This window comes from Mus musculus, chromosome 12 (genome assembly GCF_000001635.26).
Source record: "Mus musculus strain C57BL/6J chromosome 12, GRCm38.p6 C57BL/6J".
NCBI lineage: Eukaryota > Metazoa > Chordata > Mammalia > Rodentia > Muridae > Mus > Mus musculus.
In genome coordinates this window covers 104,485,668-104,512,102 of record NC_000078.6, presented here as the reverse complement: position 1 = coordinate 104,512,102, position 26,435 = coordinate 104,485,668, and the positions used below count along the sequence as shown (strand labels likewise).

The 26,435-nt window shown below is 48.1% G+C and overlaps 1 long non-coding RNA gene across 1 annotated transcript in view; it reads right to left on the bottom strand.

Moving 5' to 3' along the window:
• The window catches only part of Gm10000, a 57,805-nt gene that overhangs the window by 19,232 nt on the left and 12,138 nt on the right, over positions 1 to 26,435 (bottom strand). The window contains exon 2 of the long non-coding RNA XR_381874.2: positions 7,727 to 8,201. This is a non-coding gene — a long non-coding RNA (predicted gene 10000). The remainder of the gene's footprint in view (positions 1 to 7,726; positions 8,202 to 26,435) is intronic.

The following is a 26,435-nucleotide window of genomic DNA, read 5'->3' as shown; positions in this document are numbered from 1 at the left end:
CCTGCCCCCTCACCCCGCTCCTGCCCCCTCACCCCGCTCCTGCTCCCTCACCCCGCTCCTGCCCCCTCATCCCACTCCTGCCCCCTCATCCCACTCCTGCCCCCTCACCCCGCTCCTGCCCCCTCACCCCGCTCCTGCTCCCTCACCCCGCTCCTGCCCCCTCATCCCGCTCCTGCCCCCTCATCCCGCTCCTGCCCCCTCACCCCGCTCCTGCCCCCTCATCCTGTTCCTTCTTCCCCATATTAACTGCTATTGTCTCTGAGCTGTGACTATAAAGCAGCCTGATTGAAGCCGTGATAAATGACAGTCCAAGCTCAAGTTCAACCCGCCAGCCCATCAACAGTTTTGACACTTTGCTTCCCAGTCATCTGGTAACTACTAAAAGGAACACTATTTTGAAGCCTTTAATTTTACCTTTCTCAAGAGAAGAACATTGATGGGAGAGAGGTGGGGTACCACTGAAGACACGTACCAATTACCTCTTGACTCTCTCGAGTGTCTCATTTGTTTTCAATGTCTTCCTGGGCAAGGAGCCCTGTCCCCTGGATGAGCCAGGTTGACTGCCATCCCGAGAGGATGAATAATTACCTAGCTCTGCCCTGTCCTCTCACTGAAGGGGAGGAAAGCCTGCTCAAGGTTAGTGTTGTGTCTGTCTAAAAGTTTCCAATATCACTCAGGAATAAAAAGCGTGCATGTATGCGTGTGTGCTTGTGTGTGTGTGGGGTGGGGTGGGGTGGGGGGCATCTGCAGGTAGCTTGCAGAGAGCAGATTGCCTAGGACAGTGAGAAAAGAGAAGCTAGCCTTGGGGAAAACCCACTGAGGGTTTAGAGGCTGTATGGTGGTGAAGTACACATAAGAGTCTATCATTTAATGTCTACAAGCCCATCTGCATTAAACAAACACATTCTGGGTGTTGTGCAGCCCATGGGCACTACTGACCACTCCAAAACATTACATCACAAGGAAGGAGGCCCTGTGCCCTCTAAGTGGTCATCCCCCTGCAGTCATTCCTCCAGCCCTAGCAATAGACAACTGTCCTGTCTCTCTGGATCTGCCAGACCTAGGCATGTCATAGAAAGATATACAGCCAAGGGTAGTAGAGCACACCTGTGACCCCAGCACTTAAGAACCCAGGCAGGCTGGGCAGTGGTGGCACACGCTTTTAATCCCAGCACATGGGAGACAGAGGCAGGTGGATTTCTGAGTTCGAGGCCAGCCTGGTCTACAGAGTGAGTTCCAGGACAGCCAGGGCTACACAGAGAAACCCTGTCTCAAACAAACAAACAAACAAACAACAACAAAAAAACCCAAAATAGAACTCAGGCAGAAGGACTGAAGGTTTGAGCACAATCTAAGTTATATAAATAGATCCTGGAAGGGGAGAGGGGAGAGGGAGGGAGGGAAGGAGGGAGGGAAGAAGGAGAGGGAGAGGGAGTGGGAGAAGAGGAAAACTGAGGGACAAAAAAGGAGGGGGACTGAAAGAAGGGAGGGACAAACAGATAGATGGATGGGCAGACAGATGGACCGACTGGGATACTGTTCACAGCTGCTGTGTTCCCACCTTCCCTGTGGCAATGAGGGAGCCTCCCTGCCTCTCTTCATCCCTGCTTGTACTTGGTGATTTCTATCTTTTACATCTGAAGTTACTTCCTTTCACTGGAGATTGTGCTACTGAGCATGCAGTGCGTGTTCACTGGGTCACTGCTCTGCAAAGAACGAAGTAGACAACCTGGTTTACAACCTGTGGGACTCAGTTCTCTTTCATTGTGTGGGCTTGGGAGGTTGGACTCAGTCAGGTTTGATAGCGAGAGCGGTTACTTTCTGAACCTTTTCACGGTGTCACCCCCTCCCCTCCCCCCCTGCCATCCCTCCCCCTCTCCCCCCTCCAAAGTGAGCTATTTGACCTCCCTCTGGATCTACCTAGAGTCCCAGCATCCTCTTGAGCAGTTCTGCCTTCCTTAGGATCACGAGGGCTGTGGGGAGAAAAGTCCAAATAAGAAGAATGACCATTTCTTGTTAGTGTATCCCTGTTTGTGAGTATGTTTGCTGACAGGAAGGTGGCATCTACTGTAGGCCAGGAACATGCCACCAACATGCTCCCTCTGGTTAATCTGGGACCTTTCTCATCTTCAGCCTCCTAAGAGTCAGCTCGGCTTCCCCAAGAATTCCTGTGTTCAGTGTGCCTTGGGACTACTGCCTGTATTAGTCCCTTGGGGCTGCTGTAATAAAATGCCCCAAACTGCTTGGCTCTCAAAACAAAACTTTTATTTTTACCTGCTCTGAGGATCAGAAGCCCAAGATCAAGATGTCAGAGGGGCCACGCTCTCTGAAGAGCCAGAAAGTGTCTTCCTTGCCTTGCTGTGGCCTCTGATGGCTGCAGGCAACCCTTGATTGACAGAGACAGTGTCCTGGCCTCTATGACCATCACCCAGCCTGTGTGATACAAGCTCCTGTTTCGTAGAGCTGCCAACCAGTAGATTATAATTCACCCTAATTCCATGGGACCTCACCTTACTTTCACTATATCTACAGCAGCCCTACTTCCTTCCCAGGAGCTGGGGAGTCAGGACTGAAGCACATCTCTTTAAAGGATGTAGCACCAGCTCACCAGCTCGGGCATAGAATCTGGTTTTGCGAAGCAGAGCCGTTACAGAGCCTGGGCGGAACAGGAAATCATGACTATAAATTCAAGCCCAAGCTTGAGAACCTTCACAGGAAATCTGCCTTTGGGTGAATCTCATTTATCCTCATTGAGCTTTTAAATTCACTTGGGCCTAGGGCAGGCTCAGTGGGAGAGTGCTTGCTTAGCATGTGTGGGGCCCTAGGTTGATTCCCTTATTACCTGGAGCTGAAGGGCCAGAACAGTTTAGAATGACAAATGATGGGCGATAGAGGTGACTCCAGAGACAGCACTGCATTCTTTCCCAAAAGCTCTGCTTTGATTCCCAGCATCTACACGGTGGCTCCCAACCATCTACAAGTCCTGTTTTGGGAGGTGAAAGACCTTCTGACCTCCATGGGCACCAGGTATGCACATGATGCACATACATGAGTATAGGCAAAACATTTGTGCACATAAAATAAATCCAAACCAAACAAAACAACCCATCTTTTCGAATGACAAATAAGGGCTGGAGAGATGGCTTAGTCAGTAAACGCTTGTTGCACAAGATGGGGATCTAAGTTTGGATCCCAAGCACCCATGTAAAACCCAGGTCCATCAGTGTACATCCGGAACTGCAGTTCTGAGGGTACAGTAGGGCTAAGACAGGCAGATCCCTGGAGTTCACCGACCAGACAGTGTGGCCATAACAGAGAACTCCAGGCCAGAGAGAGACCCTGTCTCAAAAAATAAGGTAGAGAGAAAGGCAAGCTCCAGCCTCTACATGCATGTACGTGTACCTGTAAACACACTTGTGCGTGTGCATATACACACAAACCATTAAAGCATACAGTTTTTTAATACATAGATGTAACACCCACCCACATATTAACAAAAGCTCTGAATGGAACATATGCAAATCTCTACTAATTGTGTATGGCTGATGGAGTTGGGTTGTTTTGTTTTGTTTTGTTAATTTATTTACTTTTTCCTGTTTGCTTCTCTGAGTTTTCCAGTCTTCCAGCAATAAGCATATATTCCCTTTATAAAAGCTATAACCATCATCTCCCGGCCAGCTTGATGGGTTGATTAGAGCTCGGATATGTGGAACCGCTGGCTCACAGGGAGCAACCGGCTGGAGGCTGACACAGATATCTTTCCTGGGAAATGCTATTTCGTCCAAGGCTCCATGGAGCCCACACCACCGCCCCCATGACTCTCTCTGTCCCAGCCCCCCCAAGGCTGCCTGGCTCAGATGGGAAAGGTACCCAGTGTGGCACTGGCCACTGTGTGCGCAGGAGAGGCCCTGAGATGGAGAATGAGGTACCGTGGCTCCTGATCGGTTTCCCTGATTTACATCAATTTACATTCTGCTCTCAGTAATCTACATGAAAATCAGGCAGCCGCCATCCCTTCCACTAGCTTGCAGTGGTCCAAGGAGGCTGGAGGCTGCAAGGACCAACCCAGCGGGTCTCCGCACATCCCAAACCCTGGGCAGATTAATTTGTCAACCAAAACAAGAGCTGGCATTGTAATCAGGGCCTCCTGCATTCTGTTCCTGTCCCCAAATTGGATAGATAAATGGATATTTGTGGTTTATTAACCTGAATGTGTTGTCTGTCTTCGTTTCCATTTCTTTCCACTAGGAGTCTGGGAAGATGGTACTCTCCTTCCCGTCATTCCTCCAGCATTGAAAGACTGAGGTCTTCCATGTACAGGCTGCTGGGCTCAATGCCCAGAAGGGAAGGCAGACGCCTCTGTGCCCTGTTCACACTTGATGTCTCTGCTCTTGGTTTGTCCCTCAAAACAAGTTTCAAGGGAAGTGTCCAGCGGCTTATATTCAGTGACCTGCATACAAAGTGACAGATACTGGTATACTTTCCCTCAAACCTCTGTCATTAAGAATATACAGGGCATTTTAAAAAAATTTCCCCAGAGGTATCTTCAGATCTTACCCAGTCAATATCCCCAGCCCACTGGACAACCATGACCTGACAGCTTTCTTCATCCTGAACAGGGGAGGTTCTACATAAGTAGACACAACAGAGAATACACAGGGCTGAGTTCCATGCAGAGAGTGTTCAGACATGGTCAGAGCATAATTTGGTCATCACCATGGTTGGGGGATTCATCTATGTTATGTCAATCAGTAGCCGGTCCTTTTCTGCCACTGTGTAATATGTAGTCACAGGTATGTACAATGATGTCCATTCCCACACTCTGGTAGATGGACATTCTGTGTTTCTGTTTGAGACAGCTATGATCCAGCTCCCAGAAGCACTGGTCTCATAGCTGGTATATTGCCCAAAGAGATGCCACGGTGGCATTGAGAATCAGCCTGTATCAGTCGGAGTTGATTCGCTCTCTTTGCTTTGGGAATTCTGCATCTTCAGTTCCTAGTTCCTGGCTCTTTCTTCCTAGCCCTCTTCTGTCAATAATATGACAGATAATATGATAACCACTTTTACAGCCTCTTCCATAGAACCCCACCCCACCCCATCCCCACCCCCGGGAGTGTCACCTGAATCTACTTCTCTGTAGAACCAGCTGAATCCAGTTTGCAGTTTTCTAACATCCAGTTATTCTGCATCGCAACCGTGGTCCAGGATAGACATCTATGAAGATTACTTTCTATCGTCAACTTGATTAGACTAAGAAACATGTAGGGTGTTGTTGAGGCACAACCCCTAGGTATGTGTGTGAGGGCTTTCCCAGAAAGAATTAACTGAGGAGTTATATCTGCCCTGGGCTGTAGGCTACACCATGCTCATGGGCTCCCCCAACCCCCAGCTGGACTGAATAAAAGAGGGGTAAAGGGCAAATACCCACAATCCTCCCTCTCTTCTCCATTTGCCTTCCTCTTACTGGTTCTGTAGTGATGTGATCTGATTGGCTTTGAAACTGATCCCTCTGACTTCTTCATGGAGAATACATCAGCTTGACTCCAGGGAGGCCCATCAGCAGGCTGCTACAGGCGCCCCGTGAGGCTGCAGCGGACAGGCCTGGACCAATGTGGAGCAGAAGCTGCTAACTCATTGTAGGTGGCCCTCATGGGAAGGCAGGGCCAGTGCCTGCTCTTGGTGTCTATCCTTCCAGAGATGGGACCCCTGTGAGTCAGGCCTTGGATACAGATGAGCGGTTTAGAGCATCAAGCCATTAAGTGTGGAGTTCTGTCCACACGAACTCTGTTGGCACATCAGCCCTCTCTGCCCCATCACTTCTTGAACTGAAGCTGTGGTCCAAGTCGCATTTCCATTTTGGAGCAGGCTTTGTGTGGCACACATTCAACAATTCTTCCTGGCTTCCCTTGACCTCCCTTAGCCCAGTAGAGCCAAAGTCGCCCTCTGAGGGGACAGCCCCTGCTGTGAAGGTTTCCCAGGCTGTATGGTAATTAGATTCTCTGCCTGTGACCTAAAGTCCTACTCCCCTCTAGCCCAGAGAATGCCTGGAGAACATCACATCGCCTTCAGCATTGCTTCCAGAATCTTCTGGTAGGGTGGAGAACTCCTCCTTATCTCCTGGGTATTGATTACAGCTTGCAGGAGAACTCTGAGATCTTGTGGGTTCCCTGGGGCTTATTTACCACCTAGCCAAGCAGGGGGCTGCTGCCCTTGAAATTCATGGAGAAGTACATCTTACAAAGCATTTTATTTTTTTTTAAGAGTTTAAGAACAGTCAAAGAGGAAGGGTTGGCTGTGTTCGCATGTAAAGTGGTCCCACGTTCCTGCCCTGTGGAACACGGAGAGTTCTGAAGCCGGCAGCTACCCAGCGCCATTCCCTGCTGTATTCCAGAGCAAGGAAGCCAAATTTCCTTCTCATATCTATAAATAAAGTGCTCCGTCCACAGGCAATTAGGTGGAAACATTTTTCCAACCAGTGCGTATATGAGTTTTATTTCTCCACCACCGTTTGGTCAGATGAGATGGGAGTTTGAGCTCACAGCTATGTACTATAGCAGGTACCTACTTCCTTCTGCCCCTGGGTTTTATGTAGAAATTCTACTTAGGAATAGACAGGCACATTCCCAAATCAACCAGTCAGTCAATCAATCAATCAATCAATCATTCAGTCAATCAAACCTTTCTTTCCTTCCTTTCTTTTCCTCTTCCCTTTTCTTTCCTCCTTTCCTCTCTGTCTTTCTTTTCTTTTTAAATATGTTTAGGTTTTTGAGGTAGGCTCTCATGCAACCCCTGGTGTCCTGGAAATCAGTCTGTAGCAGATGTTGGCCTTGAACCCGTCTCTCTTGCCTCAATCTCTAAATACTGGGATTTCAGATGTGTACCATCATTACCCTTGGCTTCCGAATTCTTTCAATTCAAGTCCTGCTGAAGGGGGTTATGTTTGGTTTATATAGACTATTTTATTTTGGGTCTCCTGGAAGGGATGGTAGGTTTCCTTTCTTTCTTCCTCTCTTTCTTTCTTTCTTTCTTTCTTTCTTTCTTTCTTTCTTTCTTTCTTTCTTTCTTTCTTTCTTTCTTCCTTCCTTCCTTCCTTCCTTCCTTCCTTCCTTCCTTCCTTCCTTTCTTTCTTTCTTTCTTTCTTTCTTTCTTTCTTTCTTTCTTTTTTCAAGTTTTAGTTTTTACTTTACGAGTATGAGTGTTTGGCCTGCATTCATATGTATGCACCATGTGTGTGCTATTGCCTGAAGAGGCCAGGAGAGGGGGTTGGGTCTCTGGCAGTTACAGATGGCAGTGAGCTTTCATATGGGTACAGGGAACCAACCCAGATCTTCTGCAAGAACAGCAAGTGTTCTTAATTACTTCCCATCTCTACAGCTATCACGTGAGAGCCATCACCTCCCTCCCTTTTAAAGTATATTCACAGGCGTAAACTGTATAAACAGCATAATTCATTCCTCATTTTCATGCAGGCCACATTTCAGTTTTTACCTAGTATGCCAGGCAGCTCAACACCCAAGATTAATGCCTAGGAGCCCACTATTTTCCAAAGGGCTGACTTCACCTTTCATTAACCTTACTGAAGCTGATTTCAATATAAGCCTTACCAGGGCTCAGAAAACAAAGCCAAGAGGATTGCTGTGAGTTTGAGGCCAGCCAGAGGGCTACATAGTAAAACCTCCCCATTCCCCAAATAAACAAAGTAACAACAAAGACTTAGGCTCACCTGTGCTGTCTCCAGAAAGTCTCCAAGCAGAGAAATGGTAGCACTGGTCTGGGCATGCAGTTCAGGAGGAGCAAGTATGGGTCCCTGGACAGATCCTTGAAAGCAGAGTGCTAGCCATCTTTCCCCTTAGTGGCTGCCACTCTCAGAGTCAAGGCTTGCAGCAGGAGTAACAGGAAGATCAGCGTGCTGAGGAGGATGGAAGGAAATTGGCCTTCCTGGGCGTGGACTGGGAGCCAGGCTTTACCCAAGGCCTTTCAGAGACGTCTGTCTTTCCAGTTTAGCCAGGACAGCGGATCCTCAGGGTGGATGGCTTCTCAGTGAGTTGGAGCCCAAGTGCCTCCACCTGCAGAGCTGGTGTAAGCTCCACAGTGTCACACTTCTGCACAACTAGGAAATGGGAAAGGCCGGCCAGAAGTACAATGGGCCTTTGAGAAGTCGTCTGTGGGAAAGGCAGACAGCAGTTTGGCTGATGTTCCTGGGGAGGTCAGAGGAGAGTGGATGACAAAAGAGTAGGCAGTATACAGCAAGCCGGAGGTATCTGTCCACCCATCCATCCATCCATCCTTTCATCCTTTCATCCATCTATCATATACCCATCGATCCAAATATCCATCCATCCATTCATCTACCCATTTGTGCTGGCTAGTTTTATAGCACCTTGATGTAAACTGGAATCACCAGAGAGGAGGGAGCCTCAGTTGAGGAAAAAAAAAAAAAACCTCCATAAGATGGGCTATTGGCTGGCCTGTAGGCTATTTTCTTAATTAGTGATTGATAGGGAAGAGTCCAGCACATTGTGTATGGGGCCATTCTAGGGATGGTGGTCCTAGGTTCTTTTAAAAAGCAAGCAGAGCAAGTCAGTAAGCAGCATTCCTTGATGGTCTCTGCATTAGCTCCTACCTCCAGGTTCTTGCTCTTCTTGACTTCCTTCCCACATTACTTTTGATGATGAACGGTTCTATGGAAATAACCCTTTTTCTCTCCAAGTTGCTTTTGGTCATGGTGTTTCATCACAGCAATAGTAACCATAATTAAAACACAATTTATTTATCTATCCATCCATCAATCCAAATATTTATCCACCCATTCATCCATCCATCCATCCATCTATCCATGTATCCATCCATCCATACATACATACATACATACATGTATGGAGAATACAATTCAGTCCCTAACGGTGGTTGCATCCAGTGTCACCATGTGCTCACTGCATGTAGGCAAAGTAACAATTACTTGGTGTGAGCTACCTCACTGAGTCCACAGAACAACCCCAGAGGTGGAGACCGTCCACCATGCTGTTCTGCAAGGTTGGAACAGAGCTGTGTGTGACTTGCTCCATGGCACATGAAAAGGAGAGGAACCTATATAGCAGAGACATACTATCCTATGCATATCTTTCCAAAGTCACTCTGTCAAGACTTGGAAGGGCTCATGTCTGTTTTCATGGATGCTGACAAGACGTGGAGTGTCAGCCACAGGATGATTACTCCAGCAAACGCAGTAGGTCCTGTTGCCATGTCCCCTCACTTCCCTCAGGCTAGAGCACATAGTAGGTCATCATTTCGGGAAAGGACCCCTGAGCTTAGGGACCACCAGTTTAGAATGAGTAAGAGGGAAGTTTGTTCTCCTCATTGGAGGGGGGCGGGGTACTAAGAGGATGCTCATCTTGAGCAAAGCCCACATTTAGAAAGGATCTTTCTTTGTTTTCTCCTGGCAAAGAAGGGGGAAGGCCTCACCTAGCATGCTCCCTGCTGTGCTCTTAGAGTTTAGGTGCCTGATAAGTAACTTGGGGACATATAAATGCAAGTAGAGTCACAACTCAAAGGGCCAGAGGCTCCAACAGGGTCTCCAGGGTGGGAAATGCCAGTCAAAGAGCTTCCCAATGCTCTGGAAACAAAAAGTTTGCCCTTTCTGGGATGACTACCAGGGCCCAAGTGTTGTGTGACTCAGTGCTGTCCTTCTAACATGAGGCCTCCCTTTGTAGTGGCCTCTGGGAACATCCACAGGATACCACAGTGAGATTGCAGGGGAAGCCTGTGGTTAGTCTGTTCATGATGGAAAGTATTAATACATGTGTGTGTGTTTAAAAAAAAAAAAACAAACCAACAACTAATGTGTTCCTAAGCAGGAAATAACCACTCTCACTGCATGGTCAAGGTCTTGAGTGTGTTAGCTCTGGGTTTAGACCGGCTGGGCTCAGTCTTGCCCACCTCTCTGGCCTGAGCATTTCTAGAGTCTCCCACAGCCGGGGGGGGGGGGGGGGGAGGTGAGCAGGGAATGAGCTCGGTGTGCAGCTTGAGGGGGTTCATAGAGTTTGCAAGAAGAGGTGTTCCTTCCAGGGTGTTGAGTCTGAGCTTTGAGCTTTGTCCGGAGGTGTGAAGTCAGCTTGCGCCTTAGCCTCCTGGGAACACCCGCTGCTGAGGCAGGAGAGGTGTGATGCCGAGCCCCTAAGCAGGACAGAGGTAAGATAAGGAGTACTGTAGGAGCTGAATGTAGGAGCTGATGTAGGAGCTGAAGGTGGGACGAAGAGGCTTCTCAGATGACAGAGGGACTCAGTGGCCAGAGACAGCTGCTGCTGCGGTAGGGCTCTAATGTGGCAGAGATACTTAGAAGAAAGAGGCTGCCCGTCGGCTGGGTGGAAAGGGACAAGATCCCTAACCTCTGGAACTGGCCTTAGTGACAAAAAAAGGTGACCCTGGGGACAATGTGCTCCTTCCCTAGGCCTGGTTGGGATGCTTTTTTTTTTCCCTTTTGTTTTGGTGTGTGTGTGTGTGTGTGTGTGTATGTACATGCCACGGCTCCTGTGTACATGTAGCTAGCAGCTGGCTCTATCTGATCTTGTGGCTCCTAGGGATTCTAGGTCAGGGCACGCAGTCTGTCTTTTCCTGGGAGGAAATAGACAGGGCTGTATAAGCAGCCCTTGTGCTGGATGGTGTGTGCCTAGCAGAGCCCTTACCACCTTCCTGGCTTGAGGTGGTGCTGGGGTGGGGGGTGGGGGTAAAGAAAAAGGGAGGGGACAATGGGTTGGCTCAGTTGGTAAAGGTTTTGAAAAACCTGCAGAAGGAGAGAATGATAGGCAGGAGAGAGTGACTCTTGCTGTCCTCTGACCTGCGAACATGCATGCTGTGGCACATGCACAATATTAAACAATTTAAAAAGACATAAAGAAAGGGAGGGAGGAAGGGAGGGATGGAGGGAGGGGGGGGGAGGAAGTCCAGAAACAGGTCGTGGAAGAGCAGCAACACTACTCTACACCTGTTCCCAGGCTCCACTACAGGGGTGGGATTTCTTTGTCTGAACTGTGCACTTGATCAAGGAAGTCACAGGTGGCCTCTTGGGAACACAGTCTCCTTTGGAAACATTGTATCCTACCTAGGTCATCTCTGCCATCATCTGTTTGTCCCCATAGCAAGAGCATAGTAAGGCCATTATCTGATGTAGAGGCAGGATGGCTATGTTTAGATGCAGAATCCAGAAGTTCGCCCCTACTCCTAAGCCCCCTGTGCCCTTGACCCTAATATCCAGGCCACCTTGAAGAATGTGCAATTTTCAGACCCACCTAGAGGACAGCCAGGCATCTTTAAGGAGGCTGGAGGGATGACATGATTCACCACTAAGCTTTTGTCAGCTACTGAAAGCTAAGGATGGCAAGAGCTGGGGAATGGACTACCCCACCAGGCAGCTAGATGAGACTAGACTACAAACCTGCCAGAGACCTTCTGGGTTAGGATATCTGAGGTCAAGCATCAGCTGATTGGCTAGCTGGTTGGCTAGCTGGTTGGTTGGTCATCACCTCTCCTTCCACCTAGAATTTGGGATTGGACCCCAGGGCCCTGCTCATGCTTGAGCTCCAGTCCTGAGCCCACCACAGCTTCCAGTTTTTAAGTTCTAAATCCCCAACAGGGACATGTGTGGAGGCCAGCATGAGTCTCTCTGTGAGCTGTCTCATTCACCCATTTCCAGTCCTCACTGCTCCCTGGCCAATCTATACAAAAGATATCACCAGGGTTCCCACCCACCTCTGCTTGGCCAATGGAGAAAGGAGAGAGGGGAGAGAGGGGAGAGGGGAGAGGAGGGAGGAGAAAAGAGAGGAGGGGGGAAGAAGGGAAAGAAGGGAGGGGAGAGGGGAGAGGGAAGAGGGGGAGAGGGGAGAGGGGAGAAAGGGGAGAGGGGAGAAAGGGGAGAGGAGGGAGGAGAAAAGAGAGGAGGGGGGAAGAAGGGAAAGAAGGGAGGAGAGAGGGGAGAGGAGAGAGGGGGGGGAGGAGGGAGGAGAGGGGAGAGAGGAGGGAGAAGTGGTGAGAGGAGAGACATGTCTATGGTTCATGCTCCCTGACTTCTGGGATGATGGGCACAGTCATGCTCCTCACCCACCTCTATTAGAGTAGCTAACTTTCCTGGGGACAGCCCCTGCTCTGTCCCCTGTCAAGCATGCCATCTAGCTCCTCCTAGGGTTCTGCTCCTGGGTCCTGCCTTCATTTCGACCTCAGGAAATCTGGATACGGTGGGATGCAGAGGGAAGTCACTCCAGTGTTCTTCAGGTGGAGGCAGGGTACCTCCCACCACAGAGTCACTCCTGAGTCTTGCCTTACAGAGGGTCTAGATTTAAGTAAGTACAGGAACAATTAATAGAGAGAGCCCTGGGGGGGGGGGCTATGACACCCGAGGTGCCTGTGTTTGATCACGTGGTCCCCAGCTGGTGGTACTGTCTTAGGAGTTTGTAAGCTTTCAGGACCTGGGGCCTAGCTAGAGGAAGCACCTGCACAGGGGTCGGGGATGGAGGGCCAATGGATTTCAGGTAGGCTCTATGATTTTTTGCCCTAGCGCTCTGCTTCCTGACCAACCATGTGATGTGGGCAATTGGCTCCTGCTCCTGCTGCCACAGCCGTAAGCCACAATGAGCACCATGCCTTCCCGTGATGGACTGTACCCTCCCAAACCAGGAGCCAAAATGAATTCCAAGTCCGGGTATAGAGAAAGGAAATTAATATATGCTCCTAGCAGCTCACACCTTTTACCAGGGAATAACTCTCCCTCCTGGTTCTCCCTGGATTCCTAGAGGCTTGTGTATGTTGAAAGTGCTCTGCAGAGGTCAAGTGTGAGACAGTCGTGGCTACCTCTAGGCAAAAATGGTCAATGAGGAGCTAAGGAGATGATTCAGTCAGTTATTTCCATACAAGCTCAGGACCTGTATTAGGTATCTCCAGCATCTGCATAACAGACAGACAGAATAGTATGCACCTGCGTCACTGGCACTGGTCGGATGGAGACAGAGGGTTCCTGGGCCTCATTGGCCAGCCTAGCTGAATCATGAGAGATCCCGTCTCAAAGAATAAAGTGGGGAGTAATAGAGGGAGACCCCCAATATCAAGCTCAGGCTTCTACATAACCTATACATGCAAGTGCACACACAGTGCACACACACACACCCTGTGCTCTCTGTGAGTGGACTGACACCCTGATGGAGCCTGAGTCTTCATGCTGATAATGTCTCCCTGGTCCTGACTCCCAGGGCAGCTGCCTTACTCCTCTGAGCAGAAGCAGGAAGTGCAGACAGTCTTGGCTGATGAGAAGATGGTGGCTGTGCCTTTAGCCAATTGAATTCTATGTTCAGCCACATATGTCTGGACCAGGATGGGTGTCTGTTTAGGGAAGCATCGCCCTGCCCCCATACATATTTGCTACATGCTATGAAGCCATTGACTGTACAGGTTCTCAGACCTGACTGCTGGGGTCCCCAGAGAGATCAGGGAGAAATTGAGTTATCGGACAGTACCTTCCAGTATTATTTGTTGTTTTGTTTGTTTGGATTTTTGTTTTCTTCTCATGCTGAGATTTTCTTCTGATACAGAGAGTCAGTACTCCTCCACTGAGCCTTACCTACTCTGCCCATAAACATTTAAATTGGTTTTAGGGGTTCATTAGTCTCTTAGTACATGAAAAAAATACAGAGAAAACTATTTTCCCACAGTGAGGGCACCCAAAATAAGGATGTTGGCAGAACCATGATCCCTCTGCAGCAGAGGGTTGTCTGCCACTCCCAGAGACTCCTTTCTTCAGAAGATGGTGGCCATGTCAGAACTGGCCCCCAGCCCCTTCCTTTCCTGCTAATCCTCCTGGTGGCTGATTACACGTATGTGTGCTTCTGGCTCCTGTGGCATTGGCAAGCTTATGGCCCTTCCCACCTCTGTCTCCATCTCCATGTAGCTACTTCTCCTCCTCTGGCTTTCCATGTGTGTATGTGCATGTATGTGTGTATGTCCATGTTTGTTCATGTGTGTCCATGTGTGTGCATGTGTGTCCATGTGTGTGCATGTGTATGCATGTGTCCATGTGTGTGCAGGTGTGTATAAGCTTGAGGTGTCATTTCTCAGGTGTGTTTCACACCATTTAGGGGCTGGAATTGCTGATGTTGTGGTTTGTGGTTTGGGATTTCATTTTGTTTTTTGAGACAGCGTCTCTCCCCTAGCCTGGAGCTTTCCAAGTCTGTTAGGCTAGCTAGTAAGTGAAGATCTCTCTACTTCTACCTGTCCAGCACTATGATCTTTGCCTCTGTTGTTACAGGCCATTCTCTCTGTATGTCTTTTGTCTTCTTCCCATAAAGATGGCTGTATGGGGGTTGAAGGATGCCCTACCACACTATGGCTGCAGTGTCTCAACTCACTAAGTCTGAAAGGACCATATCTCACACAAAGCAGCATTCTGTGGCTCTTGAAAGGATACAGATTAAACTCAGTACAAGGCCAGGCAGACTTGTGGAATCCATCTCTATCTTTTAAAAAAGAAAATATATGTGTATGCCCACTCAGTGTGTGTGTGTGTGTGTGTGTGTGTGTGTGTGTGTGTGTGTGTGTGTGCAGGTTTACATGTACAGTGTGCATAAGTATATGGACAAACTCAGGTATATCCTGAGTCTGGACAAATTCTGTATCCAGTAGTACAATGTGCCTCCTTTGAGATAGAATCTCTCTGCAGCCTAAAGCTCACCATTACTCCAGGCTGGCTGATCAGGGAGGCCTGAGGAGCCTCCTCCTTTTGCCTTTTTAGGACTGGGGGTATAAATGTGTGCCATCATACCTGGCATTTTAAAATATCTATTTTATTTATGTGCATGTGTACACAGGTGCCCATGGAAGCCAGAAGAGGATGCCAGATCCCCAGAGCTGGAGTTACAGACCGTGAACCACCTACCTAGTTGCTGAGAACCGAACTCTGATTCTCAGCAAACACTTCTGGTTGCCGAGGCACTCTCCAGCTCCATGTCTAGCATTCTTATGAAGGCTCTGGGAGTTGAACTCATGCCCTTCTACTTCCACGTTTTGGGCATGAAGACATGACAAGCAGGACACTTCTTTCAGATCATAGCTTACAGCCAGTGACAGATACAGGAGCAGTGCCGACTGCTGATGTCACTCTGGTGATGGCACTGCTGGCATAGGCGCATAAGGACACGGGGCACAAGAACACAAGGACCAGCTGAGGCCCAGGTCTGATGTACGGGAGTCCACCACTAGCCCCTTTTCTAGTCCCCAGTCTCTTCTGAATTCCTGCACACACAAGCCTGGATATTCCCTCCAGAATATTTTCTCTGCCTTCACAACAATCTTTTACCTCTTCATATTTCCCTTTGGACCAGTTACTAAAGGAGACAAACCTTGTGGGTTGATATATATATATATATATATATATATATATATATATATATATATATATATATACATACACATACATATTACCTCTTCAAAACCTAAATTCATAAATGGCGTTTGGCAAGCTGTTTACTGCCCAGCTTTAATGGCCTGTTTATGACCTGGAGCCTGCATCTGTTAACACACCCGGCCTCATCATTTTTCCTCATTAACTATCAATTTGGAAGCCAGCTTTGGCATTAACCATGCCTAGACCTAAATGGCTGCGGACAGTCGATTTTATGACCAAGCCTTGTCTTGGAAATGGGGGACCTGTCATCAGAGAAGAGGGCTGCAGAGAGGGTGACTTGTGTGTGCAAGCAGGCGACAACATGGGGCTACAGGGGAGAGTGTGAGGCAGATGGAGCTTAAGAGTCCTCCATGTAGGGGAACGCTGCGTCTAAGATAGATCATGCTTCTCTTAGCTGCAAAGGGGACAGAAGCTTATTTTGATGTTAACAGCAGAACATCAGAGAGGGACCTGGGGAAATGGCTCACACTTGGCAGAGTGCTTGCCCAGCAGGTATGAAGCTGTAGGTTTGATTCCCGACATCGCATAACCCCTGGCATGGTGGCACACACCTGTGAGACCAGCACTCAGAGACCGGAGCAGGATGTTCAGAACTTTAAAGTCATTCTTGGCTACATAGGAACTGCAAAGAGACCCTTTCTCAAAAAATCGAACAACAAAAACCCAAAGCAAAACTCAGGATATCAGAGATGGATAATCAAGAGTTTACGATCTAGAAAACAAAACCATCCTTAGAAGGGTGGCCAAGAAAATACCTCCTTGGAGAGTGGGCCACCAGAGACACTGACCCTGAGTCTGATCTTCTGGGGTCCTGGTATCGTTGTCCCCATTCACTCCGTGTCAGACTCTTGCTAGGGTCAAGGGATGCAGATATGACGGAAGGATGAGTCCTGCTCCTAAGAGGCTCATGGACAACGTAGACAGAAGTGTGCTTGAAGATGCAGATAACTATGAAGCTATGTGAGCTCAGGGCTGAGAGGGCAGACAGGGGATGTCAGCCCGAGCATGCAAAACTGGGGCATTGGGTCCAGCAAGCAGAAGTGTGCTGGGTGAACAGCCTACAGTGGCACTGCCAGCACGATCCTCCAAGGGATGGTGTTGGAGAGCTGCAGGTTTTAGCCTCTACCTGCTTTTTGCCTATCTGGTCTCCTGCCATCTTTTCCCCATCAGTCCTCGGAGCTCCAGCCTCACCATCTGGAGGAGCATAAAGTGTGCCCCCAAAATGCATATCCCTGGGAGCTTAGAAGGTCAGAATGTGATCGCATTTGGAATGAAGTCTCTGTAGGTATTAGTATCAAAATGGAGTCAGACTAGATAAAGTGGCCTCACAGGACAGAAAGGAATGAAGGCACCCACAGGACCCACAGGAGAAGAGCCTAATGCTGATGGGAACTAAAGAATGCCAAGCCTGCTGGTCATTGCCAGAAGCACACAAGAGGGAAGAGAGGACTCTCCCAAGAGCCTCAGGGGCAGTGAGTGTTCCTTCCGTGCTGCATGGTTTCAGAGTCTCCACCTCAGCAAGAAGAGTGTGCATCTCTGATGCTTTAATCAAGCTCCTTCTTGGAGCTTCATCAGGGCAGCCCTGGAGGGAAGATGACATCACCTGCTGCTAACACACCTCCTGCCCTGGGACCCCGATCCTCACTGGTGTGTTGTTGTTTGTTTGTTTGCTTGCTTGCTTTCATCTGATTTATTGTCCAAAATCCCAGCCAAGAGATTCTGTTTTGAGAGGGTAGACTTAGTCCAAGCTACTAACACCATTCCTTTAATAATCCCACTTGGGGCTATAGCTCGGTCGGTACTGTGCTTGATTAGCATGCATGAGGCCTTGAACTTGAACCTCAGCATCATATCAACTGGGTACGGTGGCACATGCCTGTAATCCCAGCACTCAGGAGGTAGAGGCAAGAGGCTCAGAAGTTCAAGACCATCCTTGGCTGGAGTGCACAGAGTTCATAGCCAACCTCAGCTACAGGAGACCCTGCCTCAAAACAAACAAACAAACAAACAAACAAACAAACAAATGCAAACAGATCTGCACTCACTTCAGCCAAGGGAATTTTACACTGATTGGTTGGTTGGTTTTGTGTGTGTGTGTGTGTGTCTGTGCATGCACAAGTGCGTGTACATGTGTGTTGTATGTGTGCCAGCCACAGTATACATATGGAGGTCAGAAACAATCTGGGGATTGGTTCTCTCTTTGCACCCAAGTCATACCCCACCTTCCTGACCCCCAGACACCCCATAAGATTGTTAAAAGAAGCTCCCACAAAGATGGGAGGACAGCCTGGAGGTGGACTCTCGGTGTCTTGTCTGCAATGACTGCCTCTGTGACTGGAGTCACACTTCTTCTCTGGGGTCTCCTCACACAATGTCCAGGGTGTCATTGCTACAATGTCCATTGCCAAATTGCTGCTCTGGTAAATCTGGCCTGGCCTTGTGCTTGACCATCATGAACTCAAATCCTTGCCCTGCCCAGGAAAGTGAGACCAAGACACTCATGTCAACCCAACAGCTTTCTACTTTGACCTGGCTTTGAGCCAACAATGACTTCAAACTTCTGACTCCTCCTCACTCTCCACCTCTCCATACCACCATGCTCCATTTATGTGTTGGGGATTGAACTCAGGGCTTCATGCTTGTGTGGCAGGCATTCAACCAACTAAACTATATCCCATCTACTTCTTAATTTTGAGACAAGTTGCATTTAAATTCACTTGGTAAACCAGGCAGGCCTCATGGTTGCAATCCTCCTGCCTCAGTCTCTGGAGGAGCTAAGATTATAAGCTTACACTAAATTTGATTTTTTTTTTTTTTTGTACTTGAGCTTGAACCCAGGACCTCACCAGCTTCAGTTTTTGCATCTGCAAGATGTCCCTTGAAATCCTGTCTGGGTCCCATGGATGGAAGGAGGATATGCTGGATAATGTAGGGGCAGGCCCTGCCACAAGGTTGAGCGGTGGTTAAATCATAGTACATTTCCTTCTTATGATGGTCCGTCTCATTGATGTGGGCATTTCCCTTACGAGCATCCACTAGGATTCCCCCTCCCTGTGCGGCAGCTACAGCAGCTGTGTGCCTTGTGAAGCATCCACCTGCATTCATTCACCAACCTGTCAGTTGCCAGCTAGATGGAATATGAGTAAAGGAGAAAATTTGGGAGAAGAGACCCAGCAGAGAAAGCTAGCTGATGAGAGGAAGAAATTCAAGCCTCAGCAGGGATCCCACAGAAGGAGGGGACAGAATGTGACAGAGCTGAGATCACCTCCCCTGAGTGACACAGTGGAGAGTCGAAGGCAGGGGAATGCAACCAGAGCCAGCGGTTCAGACCTGCTCCTGTGGCTGCCATTGGCTTGTAGACTGACAGCTGAGTCTGTTCAGGTTCTTATCTCAATAAGAACCCAATTTATGAATGCAGAATAAGTAAAGCTGTGCAGGAGCCCAGACCACCACTGATAAAAAACTGCCTTCCTGTGGAAACTCTTCATCTATATGTTAATCCCATTAATTTATTTAGATGGCAATGACAAAACTGGCAGGAAACTTTGTAATACATTGTATCTACTTACTTGTGTGTGGGTGCCTACACCCATATGAGCATATATGAAGGTCAGAGGGCAGATGTGTGAATATGTGTGTGTGGGGGGGGTATGGTGGGTGGTGGGGTGTTCTCCTCTCCTTTCTTGGTATAAATCCTAAGGTTGGAACCCTCCAGGTCTTTAGGCCTGGGGGCAAGGGCATTTATTCACGAAGCCATCTCCAAGGCTCCTAAATTAGAATTTTAGTATTCTTATTTACAAAACAAGTTTGCTTAAGTGTCCATCCACAGTTTGTCCAGTTCTGCTCTCCTCTTCAGCCTTGAGTACTGATGGTTCCCTCCCTCTCTTGCCCTTCCCTCTCTTCCCCAATCTTTCCCTCTCTCCTTCTCTCTCTTCCTGCTGGGGATCGAGCCTTCTGGTTCTTGTACATTCTAGGTAAATGCTCTACCACAGAGCTGCACTCCCAGAAAACAAGCGTTCTCAATTTTGTTGGTCGTTTGATATTTTGAGATTCTAGCCCAGGCTGGCCCAAACTTGTGATCCTCCTGCCTCAGCTTCCTGTGTGCTAGGAAGACTGACTTGGCCCGGGACCACACCTGGCTAGTTCTTAATCTTATCAAGGTTGTGTTAACAAGCCTTATCTTCTACTGGCTAGCCTTATTTAGAAAATACTTACTGGGGCTACGCGCAAATCCTCTCTCTAAAACACTAAAGCTGAGCCTTTCTTTAACCTATTTCCTTATCTGGGGCTTAGATGTGATAAAAATGGAGACCCAAGTTCATTTCCTCTGTAGATAACCAGAAGCCCAAGTAACAGCTCTGGATCAGCCCCTCCCTCCGTAGGCAGCCTGAAGGCGTTGGGTTACCTCGGCCTTACTCTCTGGGCTTGTTCCCAAGCTTTGGATTCTGCATCCCTGGTCGGCTCGGCTGCCTATGCCAAGAGCCACCACAGCACAATCCAAATAGCTCCACAGTAGACTCCCAAGCCTTCTGGGCACATCGCCCTGCTTCATGCCTCTTCAGGAATGTCCTGGCTATTCTTGGGCCTTTGTTCCTTTACAGAAATTTTAAGGTCAGCTTGTCCAGCCCTCTTGAAAGTTTCAGCTGGATTTTGATTGAAAGTGCTTTATGTCTGCAGCGCAATTCAGAGATGCGTATGTGCGAGGTTGCCAGCGTTGAATAGTTTTTCTCTAACATATAATTTTCTTCACAAAAGTCTTCCATGTTTAAAAACAATTATCCCCAGGTGCCTTTTATCTTCTTTTGCTATTATAAATGGTGTCACCTTGGAAATTACATTTCCACCCATTTGTTACTGATGCATGGAAATATGATTTTTTTTATTATTGGTAGTTTTATCTAAAATATACTTTAGTGGATTCTCATTAATCGTAACAATTCATAGACTCTTGGTTTCTTTTGTATATGTATGTATATATTTTAAATGTTTATTTTTTAACTCTCTCTCTCTCTCTCTCTCTGTCTGTGTGTGTCTGTCTGTCTATGTGTGGGTATGTGGTTGTGAGCACAAGCACCCGAGGAATCGAGAAGAGAGTATCAGACCCCCTGGAGCTGGAGTTAACTCCAGGAAGTTCTGCTAACTGCCAAGACATTTTGTTCTTGTTTTTGGTTCTAGACAAGGTCTTCTGTAGCTCTGACTGGTCTCGAACTCACTATTTCACAACGCTGACCTTGAACTTGTGAGTCTCCTGCCTCCATCTCCTAAGTGGGAGTTTGCTTCCAGAGAAGATGTTATTGTACTGAAGCAGGAGTTTAGCTTTCAGTTGGAAGAGACAAGAATGGAAAGCTCTAGATTTGTCAGAGAAAGTAAGTCTCCTTCCCAGGTCTTTCACAGTAGAGGTTCTCCTGTGCCAACTTCACTGACCAGCAGTTGGGGCATGGTCCGGGAAGTCCAGGCTGAGAGCCACACACAGTTCTTTACTTGCTTGCCCAATAGGGCGGGCTTCCAGGAATCTGGTCTCTGGAAGACAACTGGGCCAGACACTGCTGCTGTGATTGCAGCACTTAGGAGGCTGAGGCAGGGGGATGAAGAGTTCCAGGTATACTGAGCTGCAGAGATCCAGGCCAGCCTGGGCTACAAAGGGAGAACAGTCTCAGAGGAAAGATGGGGAAAGTAAGAGGTGGGGAGACAGGAAGGGAGGGGAGAGAGGGGAAGGGAAAAGAGTTAAGACACTACTCATCCCCCACCCAACCCAGCTAAGACCTAGAGCAAGTTCAGGGCAGGGTACCAGGATTCTTCTCTCCCACCAGCCTTTCTCACAAGTGCCTCCTGCTTCTTCATTCCACTCAATCAATTAGCATATTAATTAATTAATTGTGCTGGGAGGGAGAGCCAAAGCTTTCCTCCTGCAGGCAAGCTCTCCATCACTGAAACCCTGCTCACTCTGTACTCTTCCAGGAGTCAGAGGCTGCTCAACACCAGTCCCTCTGAGAAGAGAACTCTGTCTTTGACCTTCTTGGCCCCTTGATTTATTGTGCATTTTCCTGCCTCTGCAGCACCCTGGGCTCTGTCCTGGATCCCTGATGGACCCCTCCCCATCTTTGCTTTTCCTCCTGCATCCTTTCCTTGTTCTCCACATCTCCAGTTTCCTAGCCTTGCTCACTGGCTTATCTTCCTTCCAGGCTCCTGTAACCTTTGCCATCCCCTCCTAAGGTTCCTGACAGGGCCATCCACACAGCGAGAAGGTAGTGGACGAGGTAATCATGGCTCTTGGCACTTGGTCCCTGGTCCTTGAGCTAGGACCCGTCACAGTAACGATGGTCCCTTTCCTTCACCTTTGGCTCATGAATATGAGCCTGACCTGAACTTGTCCCAGCCTGTACTGATCACAGTTCCGACATCCTAGCAGCTGTGGCAGGATTGCTACTTGCCAAGGACTCCACGTGGAATGTAGCCAGCACTTCTCCTGCAGTGGGTGAATGACCAGTGAATAAACAGATCCCATAAAGCACTTTATAGAGCTTACTACCTTTAATCATTCTTCCAAACAGCCCTAAGAGACAAATTCCATGTCAGAGCCCGGCTCACCACTCAAGAAGCAGGAATGCCTAAGCTGTCCAGCAGTTTACCTCAAGCGATCAGAAGTAGTACATGGTGGGCCCGAGATGCAAAGCCACAACTGTTGTGATTCATTATCCAGTGTCTCACTGTCCTTTGTGGTGGCCACTAGCCAGGGGTGGCTACTGAGGGCTTCAAATGCAGCTAGGCTGACTTCAGATGGGCTGTCAAGGGCAAACATGACCCACATGTTAGAGTATCGCTCTGCCTAAAAGCATGGTGAAAGCTGGGCATGTGCACATTTGTAATCTCTGTGCTCAAGAGGCTGAGGCAGGAGACTGAGGTCAGCCTGGGGAACATAGCAAGATCTTGTCTCCAACAAAAGAAGACATAGCAAAAAAGCAAAAACACATAGAGCCAACCTCCACCAACAAAAAACGAAGAAAGAAAACGAACAGTTTTCACTATTAATATCTTGACAGTATTTTTAATTTTGGTGATATTATTATTGTTGTTTGGTTAGTGTTTTGTTTTGTTTTGCTTTGCTTTGCTTTGAGATAGAGACACACTATGAAGAGTTCCTAGGCTGTGAGAATGACATCAGGGTTTCATGTAGTCCAGACTGGCCTTTAATTTCTGATTCTCCAGTACACATTCCAAGTACTGCCACACTCAGCCTGCTTGGCTTAATTGATAGGAATTTGCTGTCTGATAGTTCCAGGTTCCACAAGTCCAAAACAGAGGTGCTTTCAAGGTCACCTCCTTTCTTTTCATTGCTTTGTTTTATTTTTTGAGACAGGGACTTGCTCCGTAGCCCATATTGGCCTAGAACTTTCTATGTAGTACATGTTAGCCTCAAATTTGTGATATTTCTGACTTTGTCTTCCAGATGCTGAGACTGGGGCCTGATCCCCACAGCACGCTCAGGGTTGGCTCCTTCTGAGCCTGGGGTGTCTGTTCCAGGCTCTTTTCCAGCTTCTGCCAGCCTCAGACTTGTTGATTATGGCTCCTTCAGAGACCCCAATGCTCTGCTCTAACCTCTCTCACACCCTTTGCCCTGCCCTTCCTTCCTTCTTCCTTCCTTCCTTTTCCTTCTGCTTTTCCTTTAAAATTTCTTTTGGATTATTTTACGTGTACGAGTGTTTTGCCTGCAAGCATGTATATGTCTCAGAGGTCAGAAGAAGGCGTCGGAGCCTTTGAAATTGGAGTTACAGATGGTTGTGAGCCACCATGTTGGTGCTGGGTCATCATCCGCAAGAACAACAAATGCTCTAAAGCACAGAGCCAGCTCTCCAGCACTGCCCCTCCCCTTTCTTTATATTTATCAAGTGTTAGCATATCATAGCATCTGCATAGGTTCAGGCACGGAACACTACCAATAGATGTAATGACACTATGGGCATGGACCCTAAGTGTCAGCCCATGCTGATAGGCAGAGCCTATGTGAGGCTCTACCTACTCCCACCAACTAGCTATGAGATTCAGGAAGACTCCTTTTAGGTTCCACATTGATCCACAGAGGGGTGTGAGCCTGGAGGTCTCCTAGGACCCCCACAGAGGGCTCCTGCAGCCTCCTGTGATAGCTCAGTGGTCTGGGCTACAGGACTCCCTCCGGAGCATCATTTTGCTGCATTTCACTCAGCTGGTGCAGCCAGCATCTACATGCCTGCTGTGCATAGCATTGAGGGCCTTTCCTGGAACTGTAAGCCAGACCTCGCAGGGGCAGACACGTAGAGATACTTCTCTGATGTCCCACCCCAGGCTTTCCACTCAGTTTCTTAGCTATATGAGTACTTGATCTTGTATGACCCATGTTCTGGGAAAAGAGAAACCTGAGGTCAGTGGACCCCAGCAGTTTGCCCTGAAGCCAAGTATCCAGAGTTTGGCTTTGCCCTTGGTTAGTTAACTGTTTGTTAACTTGGGCCATTTCCTAAGCCTCACTGACATAGGGTGCCCTGGAAAACTCCAATGCTAATTTGACTAGCTGTCCTTAAGGATTCCATGGGGCCAGCACAGCACAGAGATCATGCCATAAATGGTGTCTCTCTCTTCACTGGGAGACAGATTTTTTTGGTGTAAGAACAACATAGAAGTCTATGAGGGGCATCAGGACAAACTTCCAACATACTTTAAGTTTAAAACATAATGGAAGGGGCTGGGATGTAGCTCAGTTAATATAACACTTGCCTAGTGTGCTTAAATCCCTGGGTTTGAACTTTCATATTCTTAAACTGGACATGGTGGTACAAGCCTATAATCTCAGCACTCCAGAGATGTAGATTTCAAGGCCAGCCTAGCCTACATAGTAAGATACCAACACATGCACGCACATGCACAGGCGCGCACACACACACACACACACACACACACACACACACACACACGTACACACACTCGTGCACACACTCGTGCACACACATTACAAAATGCTGATTTTTTTTTGTCCCTGTTCACTGTACCCAGGGCCCATACATTACTCCTCCCCCCCCCCCCTGCTGTTTTGTTTTGCTTAGTTTTGAGACAAGAACTCACGTAGCCCTGGTTGACCTCAAGCTTGCTGTGAAGCCAAGGCGGACCTTGAACTCATGGCTGTCCTGCCTGCATTTCCCTGCGGCCGAGATCACCTGGTTTACTCCCTCCTTCGAAACAGTTTTTTGTTGCTCTTAGAAAAGGTTTTATTGTGTGGCTGACTTTGGACTCAGGATCCTCCTGTCCCATTCTATCCAGTGCTGGGACCCCAAATAAGAGCCTCCGTACCCCCTAACAATATGTTGAAAACTTTCTTGAGGGTATACCCCATAAAGACAGGGACTCTCTTACATGATCGATTATTTTCTCAAAATGCAATGGAATTCTTGACACCCAGGAGGGGAAAAAATACTATCTGAATGCACGGTGACTGTGAACTCAAACAGTCAAAATATTTCACGTTTTAAAACAATAATGTGGGCAGAAGCTATAGCTCAGTGATAGGGCACTTGCCCAAGTGTGAGGTCATAGGTCAATCCCTAGGTCTTTCAAATAAAACAAAAATACATGTCAAAGCAACAGGAGCAGCACCAACAAAACCCATGAGGGTGCCAGGAGATGCCAGCGCCGTAGAGGCTGAGAGGGTAGGGCTGAGGAGAGGGCGCATCAGGTAAAAGCTGTCATGCAAGCTTGGTGACCTAACTTCGATTCCCAGAACCCATATAAAGATGGAGGGAGAGAACTGACTCCACACAGCTGGCCCCTCATCGGTATACATGTGTTTCCTCAAAATTAATACTAATAATAACAATAAAAAGAGTCCCGTGCCAGCCCAACTGCACTACCAACAAACCAACAACTCAAAACACAAAGCAGCAGAAGAAATGCTTTGGTTATTATTTCATTACCACTCCGGATAATCGAGTATCCGCTGGGCGTCTTTCCCGTCTGCCATGGCTGTGCACCTATGATGCAGCAGGCATTGCTAGGCAGTACCCAAGGACAGGATGAGCCCAGGTTCAACCCTGTTTATGGACATCCTGTGTTTCTCTCAAGAGCTGAGAGTGCCAGGGAAGACTGGAATCCCCCGCTGCAAAGATAAGAAATAAGCCACTTGCCTCCTCCGGCCAGGTTTGCAATCTGATCCAGTCTTAAGCCTTTAAACCCGTAATGTGTCCAGTGGGGGAGCCCCCTCCTCCACACAGTCCAGCTGCTGTCTGGGAACCCAGGGGAGTGAGCCATTAGCAAGTGGGACTCATTTCCAAGGACCTGTTTGTCAGTGATGAGGTGTGAGCCGAGGAAATGAAGGCCAGGCAGGTGAGCCCCTCCGCCCGCCCGCCTGCCCGAGTCATTTGTTTGACCTGGCTCCTATTTCCCTCTCACCCTGCTTGAGTTGAGAAAGGAAGGCATTTCTACTTTGGAGAAGTGTTTTAAGCCTGGATGCATAGTTAATTTTCCGTCACAAGCGAAACACAAATGTTTTAAAATAAAGATAAAACTGGGAGATAAAGAGGCTGAGTCCTCTTTAAAGACTAGCCCTAGTCCCAGCTCACCCCAGCAAACAGTGACCACTACTGTGATTCCAGTACACCCTGCATCCTTCCAGATCTTTCTCATTATTCAGTGTATTTCTCAAATAAGACGCCGAGAGCACATACCGTGAGCCAAGCACTACTCATGATGCTTCCAAATGCCAGCTTATTGTCATTAGCCCATGTCATAGGAACTCAAACATACACATCCACATGTACACACACAAACCGCTATGTACTCAGAATCACACTGCTAGAGTATAGTTGTCCCTTGGCCACACAAAGGTCCTAAAAAGCTTCCTGGATTACTATATATAACCATCTAAGCTAAGGATGGATGGTGCTAGAATACCTGACTAAATGCACAGGGTTTTGGGTTCTGTTCCCTGCACCATGACTCAAGTAAACAAAAAAATCTTAGCTTGTTTCTG